Consider the following 15,380-nt stretch of genomic DNA (forward strand, 5'->3'; position numbering starts at 1 on the left):
AGGCTCTGTAAACACAGGCAGCCATAAGCCTCACCTGTCTTCTTTTATTTTTTAATGTTTTTTCATGTTAATTTACTTATATTGGGGGGGGGCGGGGAGAGAGAGAGAGCACGAGCAGAGTAGGGGAAGAGAGAGAGGGAGAGAGAGGATCCCAAGCGGACTCCGCACTGACAGGGCAGAGCCCGATGGAGGGCTCAGTCCCATGAACCTCAAGATCATGACCAATGCCGAAATCAAGAGTCGGACTGAGCCACCCAGGTGGCCGTGTCGTCTCTTCTCTTAACAAAATAGCCTCAGAAGGCAAATAGGACTTACATGACTATATCATTTCCCCAAGATGTAGCAGTGCTTCCTTCCCAAAGGACTTGTGCTTTCTTTCAGATCAGGAGACCTGGCTTAGAGCACAGTGACTAGTGGCCAAGGTTTTCCTGGCGCTAGGGGGACAGGGAACAGCCCAGCTCTGGCATGTTATCGCAAGTCTAAGTAGTGTCATAGCTAGGTCTATTAAATGTTGACAGGCCCAGTGGAAAAAGGTGAAAATTGAGTGAATGAAAAACATACTGCTACTTAAACCCAAAGTATAAAATGGGTTGAGTGACATTCCTCTACTGACTGGTGTAAATGCACGTGCTAACCTGTGAATAAATGAACACAGACAGCAGCGTGGGCATTTCCTACAAGTTCTGTGCAACCTGGCCTGTGTCACTCAACATTTATAGGCCCCTATCCTCTTTCTCAATTTTTTAAATTTTTTTTTTAAATTTTTTTTTCAACGTTTATTTATTTTTGGGACAGAGAGAGACAGAGCATGAACGGGGGAGGGGCAGAGAGAGAGGGAGACACAGAATGGGAAACAGGCTCCAGGCTCTGAGCCATCAGCCCAGAGCCTGACGCGGGGCTTGAACTCACGGACCGCGAGATCGTGACCTGGCTGAAGTCGGACGCTTAACCGACTGCGCCACCCAGGCGCCCCTCTTCCTCAATTTTTAACTGATTCACAGGCTGTGGTGAGAATCAAAATGACATAATGTTCCCCAAATTACCTTGTGAACACTTAAGCTTGATGCAAATATTTATTGTTTTATTGCCACTGTCCACAGCTAGTGACTTTTCTGTACTTTCCTGATCTACAGCTTCAAGTATGGAGAAAGAATTGGTGGGGGTGCCTCGGTGGCTCAGTCGGTTGAGTGTTCGACTCTTGATCTCAGTTCAGGTCCTGATCTCACGGTTGGTGAGATTGAGCCCCATGTCGGGCTCTGCGCTGACAGTGTGGAGCCTGCTTGGGATTCTCTCTCCTCTCTGTCTGCCCCTCCTCCACTCATGCTCTCTCTCTCCCTCTCAAAATAAGTACACATTTTAAAAAAAGAATTCATGTGGGGCGCCTGGGTGGCTCAGTCGGTTGAGCATCCAACTTCGGCTCAGGTCATGATCTCACACTCCATGAGTTTGAGCCCCACATTGGGCTCTGTGCTGACAGCTCAGAGCCTGCAGCCTGCCTCAGATTCTGTGTCCCTCTCTGTCTCTGCCCCTCCCCCACTCATGCTCTCTCTCTGTCTCAAAAATAAATAATAAAAACATTTTTAAAAAATTTAAAAAAAAGGAATTGATGTAGTGACGCCTCCACCACTTGTAAAGAAAAAAGAGCTGAGAACTCTGAAAAACATGTTCTTTTAGATTTTCAAAGTCTTAGGTTCTATTATATGAAGTCAAACAATTACATAATTTTTTAAATCTCTAATCCAAATATAAGTCTTTGGAGTCACATACATGAAAACAATGAGATTTTTTAAAGTTTCACCTGAATGTTTTGGTAATACATAGATATATGGCCTCCATCCGGAAGAGTCTAGTTAGAATTATTTTCATTTTGGTTAAAAAATTAAAAAGCAACAAGAAATTGAACAATTAGGAATGCATTTTTCTCTATGACATGTTTCATATAGATTTCTGTCTTTCCTACAGTGTCAAAGATTCAATGAAGGCTTTTTAATTTTTGGATCTAGGATACATAGTTCAATTCCAAAAGGAAAAGCTTAGTAGTTTAATATTTAATGTCTCTATTCCTCAAAAGCTATTAGAAGTCATGCAAAGCAATAGTTCTCACAGGACTTTAAACATCTCCGCATATAGTTTTCTCTGTGTGTACAGCTACAGTCTAACCAATATCACTTGAAACTTTTAAAAAGTTACTGTACATTGATTTGAAACATGAGAAGTAGGAAATTTCTTTTGTTATTACAATAGCATGTTGAAATGTAAAAAAAAATTAGGCAATGAATGATTGTATTATTTATATGACATTGATTTTTTTTTTAATTAGGCTGATTTTGTTTTTTTTCACTAAACTATCGGATTGCTTTGTTTCTTGTGGACCTCTGAGACTAAAAGATAGATCTATCTTGGGCCTTGTCTCCTATATAGCCTCTGTATAATCTCATTTACATATGAATTCCTTCTTAACATATATGTCAATCTGCAATAGAAACATCTTTAGAAAATTGGTCAGATCCCAGCTCTCATTCCTTGAAAACAGGCTATATAACATTTGTGTAAATCAGTCCTGCAAGCCGTTCCCACTGTCCTCATTATTTGCAGAGAAATCAGGGCAAAGCACGCTGATGAATAAAAATAGACAGTGTTCCCTGGCTGTTTCCCTGGCCCTGCATTCACCTCCGTTAGGGATGCAGTGTAGAATGCACCTTCCTTCTTTATCTGCACGCCTCGTCTCACCAACAAAAAAGAAAGCTATGCCTTAGACGCACAAGTCTACTCACAGCTGGCCCCAGCTTTTCATCTAAAGAGGTACTCTTTAAAGCACTCTATTACTGTGTCTCCTGGTTCTGGCTAAAATTTGGGAACACGGAAAGTTTGACAAGACATATTGACTTTTACAAAGCCTATACTATAATGGAAATGCTTGCCAGCTTAGCACAGTTGGGTTTTCCTGGAAGATCTGCAAGTCAGTGGGGGAACTTTAATGGTCTGTATGCTGAGTCATATACAATATACCTCTGCTGATGTTTTGATTGGGCAGCACCTAATATCTGACTTCTAAATAAGACTCTTACACTTACTAAAGATTTGTCAACATTAATATCACTAATTTAATAAGAAGGGATTCAGAGTAAAATAAATCAATATCTGGATAGAAGGGGCTTTGTTCTTTTTCAAGGTCTACTAAATGGCTGAAGCTCACTCTCACAGGGAATTATCTTCTGTCCCGCAGCTAAAAATAATCCCTGAGAAGAGTGTAGAAAGATGTTCAGCTGTCTGAACTGACTAACTCCTTATTCACTTTGCCTGAAATATGCCGAGAGGCAAGAGACACTCTCATCGTTGCCATGTCTCAGAACCTGGTGCCCACAGAGACAGACAAGTGCTGCCCTCCACCCTGCTGGGCACCGGGAACACCTGACCAAAGTGGCGCTTTCAAAAAGATGTCTTTGGAATGTTAATCGATCCGTACGTTGATAGAACTTTATCATTGGGGCCAAGCCCGGTGCTTAGGGAGAGGGGCAAAGCATTTTAAACTTGTACTGTGCAACAACTCCGGCAATCGTTTGCATTTAGGTAAATCAGAGAGCTAGCATTACAGGTTTCCTCTGCTGCAAATTCTCCTGATTATTTCTAGGCTTACAGCCTGAATCACTCTGCAGCTGACTGACTGTAATCCTGGCCATAAGAATGAAAATGACATGATGTTCAGGATCACAGTCATCCTATCTGGACTGTGGAAATTTTTGTAATGGCACCATCGGTGAAAACTAGTTTTAGTTCAATATTCTTTCAAATAGCTCCCTCCCACACACACACACAACTTATAAAACAGGATCAGCAACAATACCACTGAACAGTGAATTTACACGGAAGCTACATCCACTAGTCACAAGCCTACAAAGTTCTAAGTAGTCACTTCAAGTTAGGTATCAAGGAAATCTCCTTCAGAAATCCCCAGCTCCCTGAGCTGGGTCCTCTTGCTTACCTGCTTTATGTATTTGTTTACTGCCTAAGGAAAGTCCCAAGCAGCCAGATGCAAGAATACAAGTCTCCTCAGAAGGTGGAAGGGACGCCTGGTGTCCTCTGAGCTGTGATCTCAATTCCGATGCTTTGCATGTGGCTGAAATAGCTCAAGTGTTCGGTGCCTCACTCAGTACTGAGAGCTGCTCCCCGCTCGGGGCTAGAGGGAAACTCGGTTTCAGGCTAAGTGTTAAAGAGAATTCCTGTCATAGCTCACAGTTGTTCTTCCTAAATATAGAGTTTGATACAAACCATATACTGGCTTCCTCCAAAAGGCTTGACCGTGCTGAAAGCAGGGCTCAAATGTCAGCCGGAAGGTGGCTATGGAATCTTACTGCCCTCCTAATCTTCCAGAAGATGCTGGCAGCACTTTCTCACATGTTCTGAGGGGACACAGGGAAGTTCAAAAAGTAGGAAAAGTTTCTATCTTTAGCATTATCACCCAGAGGCCAGAAGATGAGGGGTGTTCAATAAAAATAAAAATTAGAGAGAAGCAGCATGGCACCAAGCTGCCTATCAGGGGCACAGACATGCAGCAGTGTTTAAGTCCTAGCTTGGTCACTGAGGAGCTGTTAAATTTCTTTCATGATCAGTACTCAATAAATGGCCACTAAATGATGATAATTATAATATTATGTTGAACTATAAGACATCACCCTTTCTGGGGTGCCTGGGTGGCTCAGTCGGTTAAGCATCCAACTTTGGCTCAGGTCATGATCTCACAGTCTGTGAGTTCGAGCCCTGCGTCAGGCTCTGTGCTGACAGCTCAGAGCCTGGAACCTACTTCAAATTCTGTGTCTTCCTGTCTGCCCCTCCCCTGCTCATGTTCTCTCTCTCTCTCTCCCTCTCTCTCTCTCTCAAAAATAAATAAACATTAAAAATTAAAAAAAAAGACATCACCCTTTCTGTAGGTCATAAATGGTCCCAGATCAATCAACTCAGATTTGGTGCCAAGGCTAAGTCCTTGCCTTCTGTGCTCTACAGCCTCTACTGGTGACAATGACTTTGATCACAGACCATACGAGACAACAGCACAAAACAAAACAAAGAGGAAATATCTGTTTTAAGTATGACAGGGGACAGGACCAGGTAGGAGGCAAAACACATTTTAAACAGAACACTACCAAATCTAAGACACATGCTCATTATTTTCGTTTTGTATGGTTTTGGGGGTTGAGGGGGATTGGATTTTCTTTCTCGTGCTCATCATTTTAACATTTTTTTTTCATTTTTAAATGTTTTTTATTTATTTTTGGAGAGAGACTAAGCAGGGGAGGGGAAGAGAGGGAGAGGAGGACAGAGGATCCGAAGCAGTCTCCTCGCCAACAGGCTGACAGCAGGGATCCCAATGCAGGGCTCGAACCCACGAACCACAAGACCATGACCTGAGCCAAAGTCTGAAGTTCAACTGACTGAGCCACTCAGGCACCCCAACACTACTTTTATTAATCCGTTGATTTACTTTGTTTCTTCGGTCTCTGGAACTTTACACAGAGGCTCCCTTCAGTAGAAGGATCAAACAGAGCAAGCACACTTATAATTCATCCACTATATGAAGGTATGAGTCCCTGGCAGTGTAGTCAGCCAATGAGCTACTGCCAGCCACCATCCCCGCCCAGTTCTCTCATCACATGAGGAAAAGAAGGTCCTGTTCATATGAGCCCCTGAAGTCACATTTCTGTTCCCTGCAGCTGAATGCATTCCACACAGAAGCAACTAGCTTGTTTTCAGGTTGGTAAAAAGAAAACAAACTTTCTGTAGCTAGAAGGCCAGCAGATAATTGCAGTTCATCTCAGTTTGCAGCTCACCTTTCCATTCCATTCATGTGCTGTTTAAAAGAATCTTTAAACTTCAGTTTAAGCATCATGCTTTGAGATCATGTGGCACAAAAAGTGAGTTATTTATCACTGGAGAACAGAATACACTCAGCACCTTACTATTTCTCTACATGTTTGGCTACTTTTATGTGTCTAGAGCTCTTCACCAAACAGTAGGTTGCATCACTCCTTGGACAAATAAAACAGTGAGCCATTCTTGACCCCTTGCCCTGCAGTTGGTACATCAATTCTGCCACAGTCCTTTTGCCTTCAGTGACCCCTCAGTAGCCAGTGGTGTTATATATGTGCTCCCAGGAAAGTGCTCCCAGCAGCAGTGTCTTGTACACAGGCCTGGCCCGACTTGGGCATGGCTGCTTCTGTGGAAGAACTGAAGCGAGCTGCATTATCAGGACTCCTTTGGTCATAAGTGACAGAAACCCAAAGTGAACCAGTTTCAGCCAAGAGGGGGTGTGGCAGATACTGTTGATGCCTTTCTCAATATCACCTGTGCCCTCCTGAGCTTCCCTGGAGCTGTAGACATTTCCCAGTACGCTGTCAGCCTCACACCTCAAAAGCCTGAATCTCTCTGCCTCTCTGCATTAGGGCTCTCTCTGTCTCCAAGACAGGTTTCCTGGGTGTGCTGCAGGCATGACCTATAGTGTCAGGGAGCAGACACCCTAGGGACAAACCTCAAGTAATGGGAATGGTGGTAAATGCTCCACCTCCTTGTCTTCCGGTGGAATGATTCCTCAGTGTGATCTACAGTTTCCCAGAGGTCCCCAGCAGAATTACCCACACTTAAAGACTGTTTCTTTTCCCTCTCCTTTCATTTGTATCCTCCCAGTAAGAAATAGACTCATGTTGTGCCCATCCACTTGGTAATTGTCACTCACCAATCCAGTTACGTGTTACTGTGTGCCTGGGGCTTCTTCTGTTATACAGGTTCCTTAAACTGACAAAGTGACAACAGTAGTAGAAATTTCGAGGGGCTGTGGTAAGAGGTCAAAGATAAGTATTTGGCTTCTTGGTGCTTCTGGGAGACCACACCTGGGAGGGCTCTTCAGCTCACTGCTATACCCCCTCGGGAAAGAACCTCATCCACAGGTGTGAACCCCAATGATAGATGACCTTGCCCCTGGCCAGAAGTTGAGTGACGGACTCAGGGTGGGGGCAATTAGAACCCTGGGATTTTAAAGGTTTTTTTAATGCTTATTTATTTTTGAAAGAGAATGCAATCAGGGGAGGTGCAGAGAAAGAAGGAGACAGAGTATCTGAAGCAGACTCGGATACTGACAGCAGGGAGTCTAACATGGGGCTCGAACCCATGAAGTGTGACATCATGACCTGAGCTGAAGTTAGACACTCAACTGATTGAGCCCCCCAGGAACCCCAGAACCCTGACATTTTAAAAACTAGAGTTGGAGAAATAGATTTGGCACTCTCTAAGGAGGTCTGAATTCTTGGTTCTGGTTATTTCTGAAGGTCCCCTCCACCCCTGCCACAATATGAAACTCCAGTGAACCTCTTTGTCTTGATTTGGATTGTCTCAAATCCAGACACAGAGACAAGGCTGCAAGTAATGGAATACCTGAGTAGCAGTGGTTCAATCAGTATTTAGTCATTTCACAAGTCTAGAAACCTGCAGGGAGGTAGTTCCAGATTGGTTCAGAAATTTTATGAAGTTGAAAAACCCCAGGCAATTTCTAGTTCTTTAATCTGCCACTCTCAACAAGTCAGCTTTTCATCTTCATGCTTCTTACCTCATGTTCTCAAAATGGCTGCCACAGCTCCAAGAATCAGGATCTTCCACTAACATCCAAACAAGAAGGAAAAGCAGGGATGGTGGGAAAAAGAGCTTTCCTCTTCTCAAGAAAGAAACTCTCCCAGAAGCCCCAGCAGATTTCCCCTTACATTTTGTTAGCTGTAATTATATCTCATGGTTGCAAAGGAGAAATAAGAAAATCTCCATTTTATAAATGACACCTTTATAAAAAACACCTTGAAAAAGGTAAAGTCATATGACTAAGAAGTGTCTGAGTCAGAACCGTAATCTAGGTCTTCAGCCTCCAAATTCCAGAGGTTTTTTCATGTTCCGCTATGCAAGCCAACAGAAAGAGCCAGGCTGCTCATACCATTGCCCCACCCCTGAATGTCCTCATGGATAAGACTCTTATCATGTGCCCCAAATTACAGGCTTCTTTCGGGGTCCTCTTTCCTCAGTTCTGCTCTATTGTAGGTCTGTCTATAGTTTGGGCAAAGAGTAAAATAAATCATATTATGAAATTTTTAAATAATTTAGTTAATAAATATTTGTACCATTATGTATAAAGATGTGACCCAAAAAACTTTGTATGCTGACAGAAAGAAGAAAAATTGATAAATGAAAAATGATTAACTGGGAAGAATTATGAAAAAGAAAGTAGCTGTGATCTATGAAAACACTTTATTTTCCCATAACATTTACTTCTATGTTAAATTTTAATTTTTGACACTATAACTATGAACAAAGCAATGCTTGGCTTTTTAAATATTTATTTATTTATTTATTTATTTATTCATTCATTCATTCATTCATTTATTTATTTTGAGTGAGAGAGAGATAGAGTGAGCAGGGGAGGGCCAGAGAGAGAGGGAGACAGAGGATCCCAAGCAGGCTCCACACTGTTAGCAAAGAACCTCCTACGGGGCTCGAACTCACAATCCGTGAGATCATGACCTAAGCCTAAACCAAGAGTCGGATGCTTAACTTACTGAGCCACCCAGGCGCCCCTCGATGCTTGTTTTTAATCCAGGAGAGCAGGTGACAAGGTTTGTCCCCTGGGGTGCATACTACGTGATAACTTCTTCCCTCTATGATTTCTTGAGCCACTTGTCTCCTTAACCCTGGTCCTTCACAGTGACACAGCAGCCATGTTTATGACTCTTCCCTTGGAATGTAGCTTACTTCCGTGAGTAGCCACAGAGAGGAAAAACAGTTTTTCCAAAAAGAAGTAATGTGCAGAGTTATAACTCTACCCACATGAAAAAATCTTTTACATAATTATGCAGAACAGTTTAGCATCTCCTTGTCTGCAAACTCCTCATTTCAAAAAGGGACCTTCATTTCATCTTTGTACAGCTCAACAGCTTTTTCCCCCCAAAGTATTTTCCTTGCAGATATAAAAGAGCTATCTAGCCTTGGAAGTGAAATTCAGACCCCCATCTCCAAAAACATGGTGCCTGTTTCTCTGTCCTCAGAGAAAATGCTGGCATCCACCTCTCAGTCACTCCCAGCTGGGAGAATAAGATTTCATTCATTTATTCATACATTCATCCATCACTTATTTTATTAAGTGCTTACTATGATTAGGGCACTGTGCTAGATGTTGAGGGTTTAAAAATGAGTAAGATATAGTTCTGTTCACTATGGTCTGGTGGAGGAGACAATAAATAACAAGGTGGTTATTGGATTTATGTGCTGTATTCAAACTGCTATGGGAATTCACAGGACGGTGCCCCTAACTCTCCCATGGTGCTGAGAGCTTCACAGAGAAGGATATGTTTCAGCCCAATGTCCTGAGCTTATACTAAATGCCAGCACCGTTCTTTCCCCACTGTCACTGGGGAGAAAAGAGTGAATAAGCCTATGTTCCTGCCATCAGTACTTACACTGGGGAAAAGAGGGTACAGACCAAGCTAAGTAAACAACTAACAAAGTAATTATATATCCTATTAAGTGATATGAAGACAGACAAAAGGCTGAGTTAGAGAATAAGTTGGGGGAGGTGTGGCAGTAGCAGCATCTCTCCAAGAAGTCAGATTGATAGAGCAAGAAAAGAACATTTCAGACAGAGGGAACTGCATGTGCAAAGGCCCTGGGATGGGAAAGGACATTCTCAGGACTCAAAACAAAAAAACAAAAACAAAAACAAAAACAAAAACAAAAACAAAAACAAAAACAATGCAGTCCCAACACAGTGAAGAAAAGCATCAGACAAGGTGAGAAAGAGAGGCAGAAGCTAGCAGGGACTTCATCGGCTGTTTTGGCAAGAAATGCTGATTTTCTTCTAAACGTAGTAGGAACGCTTAGAAGGTTTTAAGCAGTGGAGTTGCCTGATTTCAGCTTTGATGCACTCCCTCTCACTGTCATGTGGAAAGTGGACCGTACTAGAACGAGCAGAGAAGAAGGAGAACCATTAAAAGGCTAGAGATGATGGTGCTTGAACAAAGGCATTGACAGTGAAGATAAAGACCAGAAGAGAGGTTTGAAATGTATTTTACTAATAGAGTCAAAAGTAATCTTGCTAACTGATTGGATGTGGGAGGACAAAAAAGCGAAATGTGGTGCTTTGGGGGTGGTAGTGAAGTAATGAGACACATCTTAAGTGCTGGACGTAGAGTCTGACACATAGTAAGCTCTTAGATGGGCCATGAAGAATTACAAATCCAGTGGTGGCATCAGAGGGAAGCATTTCCACAGACCGTGGGGGCTGGTTCCAAACCCAGATCACTGCAGGTTGTGGCACCAATGAAGAGTTGAGGCTGCGAGTGGACACATCTCTTCTAGACCTGTGACTAAGAATGGAGGAAAAGGATCGTAGTTGGGTTTGGAGATTTCCAATATGGAGAGAATTTGAGGGAGCCTGTATCTTATAACAGTCAGAACAACATTTAAACATATTTAGAAGCCAGAGTGACAGGGATGATAAAGGTCAAAAGGAGGTCACTGATGAGCAAAGTCCAGAGGAGAAGATGAAATCTTGCCCATAGAGGCAGGAACACATGTTCTTTCCTCTGAGGAGGAAATAAGCTGATCCCAAAAAAGGTTGTAAGAGGGTCTGTGGGGTTGGGAAGGAGGGAAACGGGGAAAACAGAGGCCACCTGACAGCCTGCCTCACCTTTCTAAAAGTCTTGAACAAGAAACCAGTCATAGAGAACAGGGAAGAGCTGAAAGTAGCACCCAGCAGTGTTGAGGATCCAGCCGAGGTTGGAAAGCTTGCTGCCTTGGACATAGCTACTTTGTCAACAAGGTGACTGCTCTGCGGGGGTATTAGTTCTAAAGGACACATGTCTTCAGTTGGGTTTCTCCAGAAGCAAATCTGGATGTGAGGATTTGTGTACAAGTGATTAATGAAGAAAATGTTTCCAGGAAAAACTGGGGAACAAAGATGAGATCTCAGGTCCCATAGAAGGTATCGTCCTTTTGATCTGGAGTGTAAGAACTTATGCCATAGAGTTGTTCTAACCCAGGCAAGGGAGTGGGGCTGTCATACTCCTGTACCTGTCTGTCATTGCTTCAGGGCTGCCCAGGGGAACAAATTTCCAGGGCTTTGGCTCTCCTTACCAGCTGTAGAGGCCTGCTCCATAGGCCGGAGGGCAGGCCTCAAAAAGAGAATTGAGGTGTTGGAAGCAAATGCCTGGTGAAGCCAAGAGCAGACAACAAATGGGGAAACAGGATCTGAGGGGGTCTGGGCTGGGTTCCATCATTATCTGCCCAACACAGCTGTCCTTTATGGCACATAGGCCTCAGCAAAGTTGAGCAAAGTCTGACTACGTTGGCATCTTGTATCTAAAAAGCCAAGTTTATTTAAAACAATCTTACAGGGGCGCCTGGGTGACTGAGTCAGTTGAGCATCCGACACTTGATTTCGACTCAGGTCATGATCTCACAGTTTGTGTGATCAGGCCCCATGTCAGGCTCTGTGCTGATGGCGTGAGCCTTCTTGGGATTCTGTCTCTCCCTCTCTGTCCCTCCCCTGCTTGTGTTCTCTCTCTCAAAATAAATAAAAACTTTAAAAGAAACCATCGTACAGAGTTATATTGTTGCAATTTTGAACACTTCTGTTTCTTAGTGGTCATTTTCTATGAGTGTTAAAAGAGACTATTTTTGCAGAGCTTTGGCTGCCTATAAATGTATTTAGAATTACTTTTTCTAGAATTGTCATATGAGGCCTCTATAACCTAGCTCTTTTTCAAATATGAGGTAACTCTACTCCCTTTGGTGTTACATGGTAGATGGGGGAGGGTCCTCCTCCAGGGTCTGAGGCAGTAACAGTAGTCACCTGACACAGTACCAGAGATCTGGAATGTAACAGAAACTTCACTGCAGCCTGTGTGCCCTTGAACAAAATTTTTATCCAACTGGAATTGCACCCAAGGTCAGGACCTTTAAAACTGGGGAGAATCACAGTTGCACCATATACTGTTCAGGGCAGTTTCCCAGTCTCCTTTCCTTCCTGTCCTACAAAACTGGGGTTTTCTAACCTAGATCTTGGAACATAAATAAGACAATATACTTGTAAACAACTGGGTCCTCCTAGAGAGAAAAAGGAGTAAACCCCTGACTTACAGCATGTTGCAGAGGCAGTACTGTGAATTCAGCACTCTGTCTTCTCTTCCCGGCACATAGGACACTATATTTTCCAGGCTCACTCATTTGGATGGGGCCATGTAACTGAGTTCTGGCCAATATGATGTGGGCCCAATTACTACAAGCCCACAGTACTCAATGGTCTGTGCACCAGTGCCCATTTGCAGATTGTTGCCAGTTTGCAATAAGCTAATACAGAAATTTTAAAGTAAGTAATTAGGGACTTTTATAGCAATTTGACATTACCACTATATCTGATCAGCATTTCTTTTTCCTAGTAATTCATTTTTGTTGCATTTTTATAAAAGTATTGGTCTGTGATTGATTTAAAAATTTCATCCTGAGAAGGTTTAAGAAGCACTGCTCTAAGCCATTCCAAGCCTGGCCTTTATTTTTTTTTATTTTTTAACATTTATTTATTATTGAGAGACAGAGAGACACAGAGTGTGAGCAGGGGAGGGGTAGAGAGAGGGGGAGACACAGAATCTGAAGCAGGCTGTCAGCACAGAACCCGATGTGGGGCTCGAACCCACAAACCGTGAGATCATGACCTGAGCCAAAGTCTGTTGCTCAACCAACTGAGCCACCCAGGCGCCCCCCAAGCCTGGCCTTTAAAAGCATCCTGTGCAAACCAGACCTGTCTCCCCCATCTGTAGCAATCTTAGAAGCCACTGCTCCTGGATGTCATAGCTGCAAACTGCAGAAGGATCACTAGATCCACATGGGACTCTGACATGAATGACAAATGAATGTTCACCATGTAAGTCTACAGACATTCGGGCTTGTAACTGGCATGGCCTAGGGTCATTTAACTTATACAAGGGATTATTGCCATCTTTCTGGGAGTTGGACCAGCTTGGGCTGGAGGCCCTATTTCCAGAATGGGTGTTTGGCTCCCATGTCTGGCGCCCTTCGGCAGGGATGGCTAGAAGGTAAGTCGGTTGGGGCTGACACCCAGAATGCCTACATGTGGCCTCTCTAGGATGGTGCCCTCAGGGTACTTGTCTTCTTACGTGGAGATTCAGAGTTCCAAGAGCAAGTGATCTAGTTAAAAGAACAAAGGCCACATGACCTTTTACGTCTTGCCTTGGAAGTCACATAGCATCACTCCTGCTGTATTCTGTGGCCGAAGTAGTCACAAGCCTGCACAGATTCAAGGGAAGAGGACATGGACCTCCCTTGCTATGGGAGGAATGCAGTAAAATTTCTGGCCATATTTTAGTTATTTTTTTAAGGCTGAAATCCTTTTATTTTTTTTAAATATAATTTATTGTCAAGTTAGCTAATATGCAATGTATACAGTGTGCTCTTAGCTTCAGGAGTAGATTCCCATGATTCATCGCTTATATACAACACCCACTGCTCATCCCAACAAGTGCCCCTGTCAGTATCCATCTGGCCATCTTTTAAAACCACCTCACCAGGATTATGATTTGTGGTTCTGGTTCCATATTATCTTATATTCCTTTCAAGCCATCTGATCCAGAGCCTTACCCATAGCAGGCACCCACTAGGTGTATATTGATGATAGGAGAGGGGGAAGCCAGGAGTATTGCTCCTGTTTTGAGGATAACTGAGTATGTGGTTGTGGGAATTTGAGTTTGCAATAATTCACGGATTCAAAGAGTCACATTTTTTACATTTTAACATCTCTAAAATTGACACTTGTTACAATTTATGACATCTTAAAATAATTTTTAGCACTGCTTTTTCTTTCTTAGGGTACATTAGATGACTGTGTACCATCCACCCAGTAGCTTATCAGTTGAAATACAATAAATGCCAGGGACTCAATATCTACAAGATGGAGCCTTAGCTAATAAGAAGCAATAAAAGGAAAGTAAATGATGGGAAAATGCCTGCTGCCGCTGAGCTAAAACTGATAAGCCGACAAAAGAGGCCTGATGGACAGCTTGCGGTCAGTACAGTAAGACATTCCTAACATAGTAAGGAACCCAGAAGGACATCATGTCCAAACTCTTGCCCAATAGCTTCCCCCCCACCACAGTTGCTCCAAATGTCCTCAGTGTCTAGACATTCCCCCCCACACACACACATATCCCATGCCATAACAGAAAATGCCATAAGCCTTGGAAAGGGGCAGTTGAAGTTCATATCTGGGCTCTGCCATTTCCTCTCTCTGAATTTCTATTTCTTAATCTGAAAAATGGGTAGCTATAATAACACCTACCACCAAGTGAGCCAGTAGGAATAAAGCACAGGGCCAGGCGCATAGTACGTGACCCATCAATGTTATTTTCCTTCTCTTTTCCTTCACTAAACTCTCCCATTGTTTCAAACTTGTCTATTTTCTTGAAGCCTTGAGATAATCCTCTTTGTTACTTGGTAGGCCTTGAGTCTCTGCTTTGTTAAACAAAATTATTGAGAATGTTCTCAGACTATTTCATATTCCAAGGTCCTAATCCCAAGTCTGAAGAATCTGACACAATGGCCCAATATTAACCTTAGGAATATTGCCATCAAGTCAACCATGGCTTGACCTCCCACTCTTTCTGAAGGTTTTCCCAGCTGTTTCACTAAGCCATTCAAACCAGGGGGAAAGAAGGCACATGGGTGGCTCAGTTGGTTAAGCATCCAACTTCAGCTCAGGTCATAATCTCACAGTTCATGAGTTCGAGCCCCACATCAGGCTCTGTGCTGACAGCTCAGAGCCTGGAGCCTGCTTCACATTCTGTGTCTCCCTGTCTCTCTGCTCCTTCCCATCTCTCTCTCTCTCTCTTTCTCTCTCTCTCTCTCACTCACTCACTCTCGCTTTCAAAAATAAATAAACATTTTTTAAAAAGCAGGGGGAAAGAACATATCAAAGAGGCTCGCAATTCAGAGGAAGAAAACAGCCTAAATTCACTCATTTGTTCATTCAGTCATTCAACAAATATCTTTTGAGCATCTACCATGTGCCATAAACTGCACTAAGCCATGAAAATAAAGCACTGAACAAGACAGGCATCCTTATAGTGTTCACAGTCTATGAAAAAGACAGTAAATACAAAGTCACTACGAAGAGGGGTGGCTTCACTCAGGGCAGAGAAACCTAATCTAACTGGAGAATCAGAAAAGGAATCTGTATTAAAAGCAGACCCTGGGAGAAATTGGGTGCAGGTAGTTGCTTTGGGAAGCTATCCCTAGGAACAGGAACAAGGGAGCAGGGAGAATGAGATGAAAAGATTTTTGTAAAA

General features: G+C 43.0%; 1 pseudogene; it reads left to right on the plus strand.

The window, feature by feature from the left end:
• The first annotated feature begins 7,931 nt into the window (after window positions 1-7,931).
• LOC124509202 (keratin, type II cytoskeletal 8-like) overlaps window positions 7,932-15,380 on the plus strand; it is a 60,057-nt pseudogene continuing 52,608 nt past the window's right edge.

This window comes from Lynx rufus, unplaced genomic scaffold (assembly GCF_022079265.1).
Source record: "Lynx rufus isolate CCGP_SWC_20201006 ecotype Redwood Valley unplaced genomic scaffold, mLynRuf1.p SCAF_14, whole genome shotgun sequence".
NCBI classification, from domain to species: Eukaryota; Metazoa; Chordata; class Mammalia; order Carnivora; family Felidae; genus Lynx; species Lynx rufus.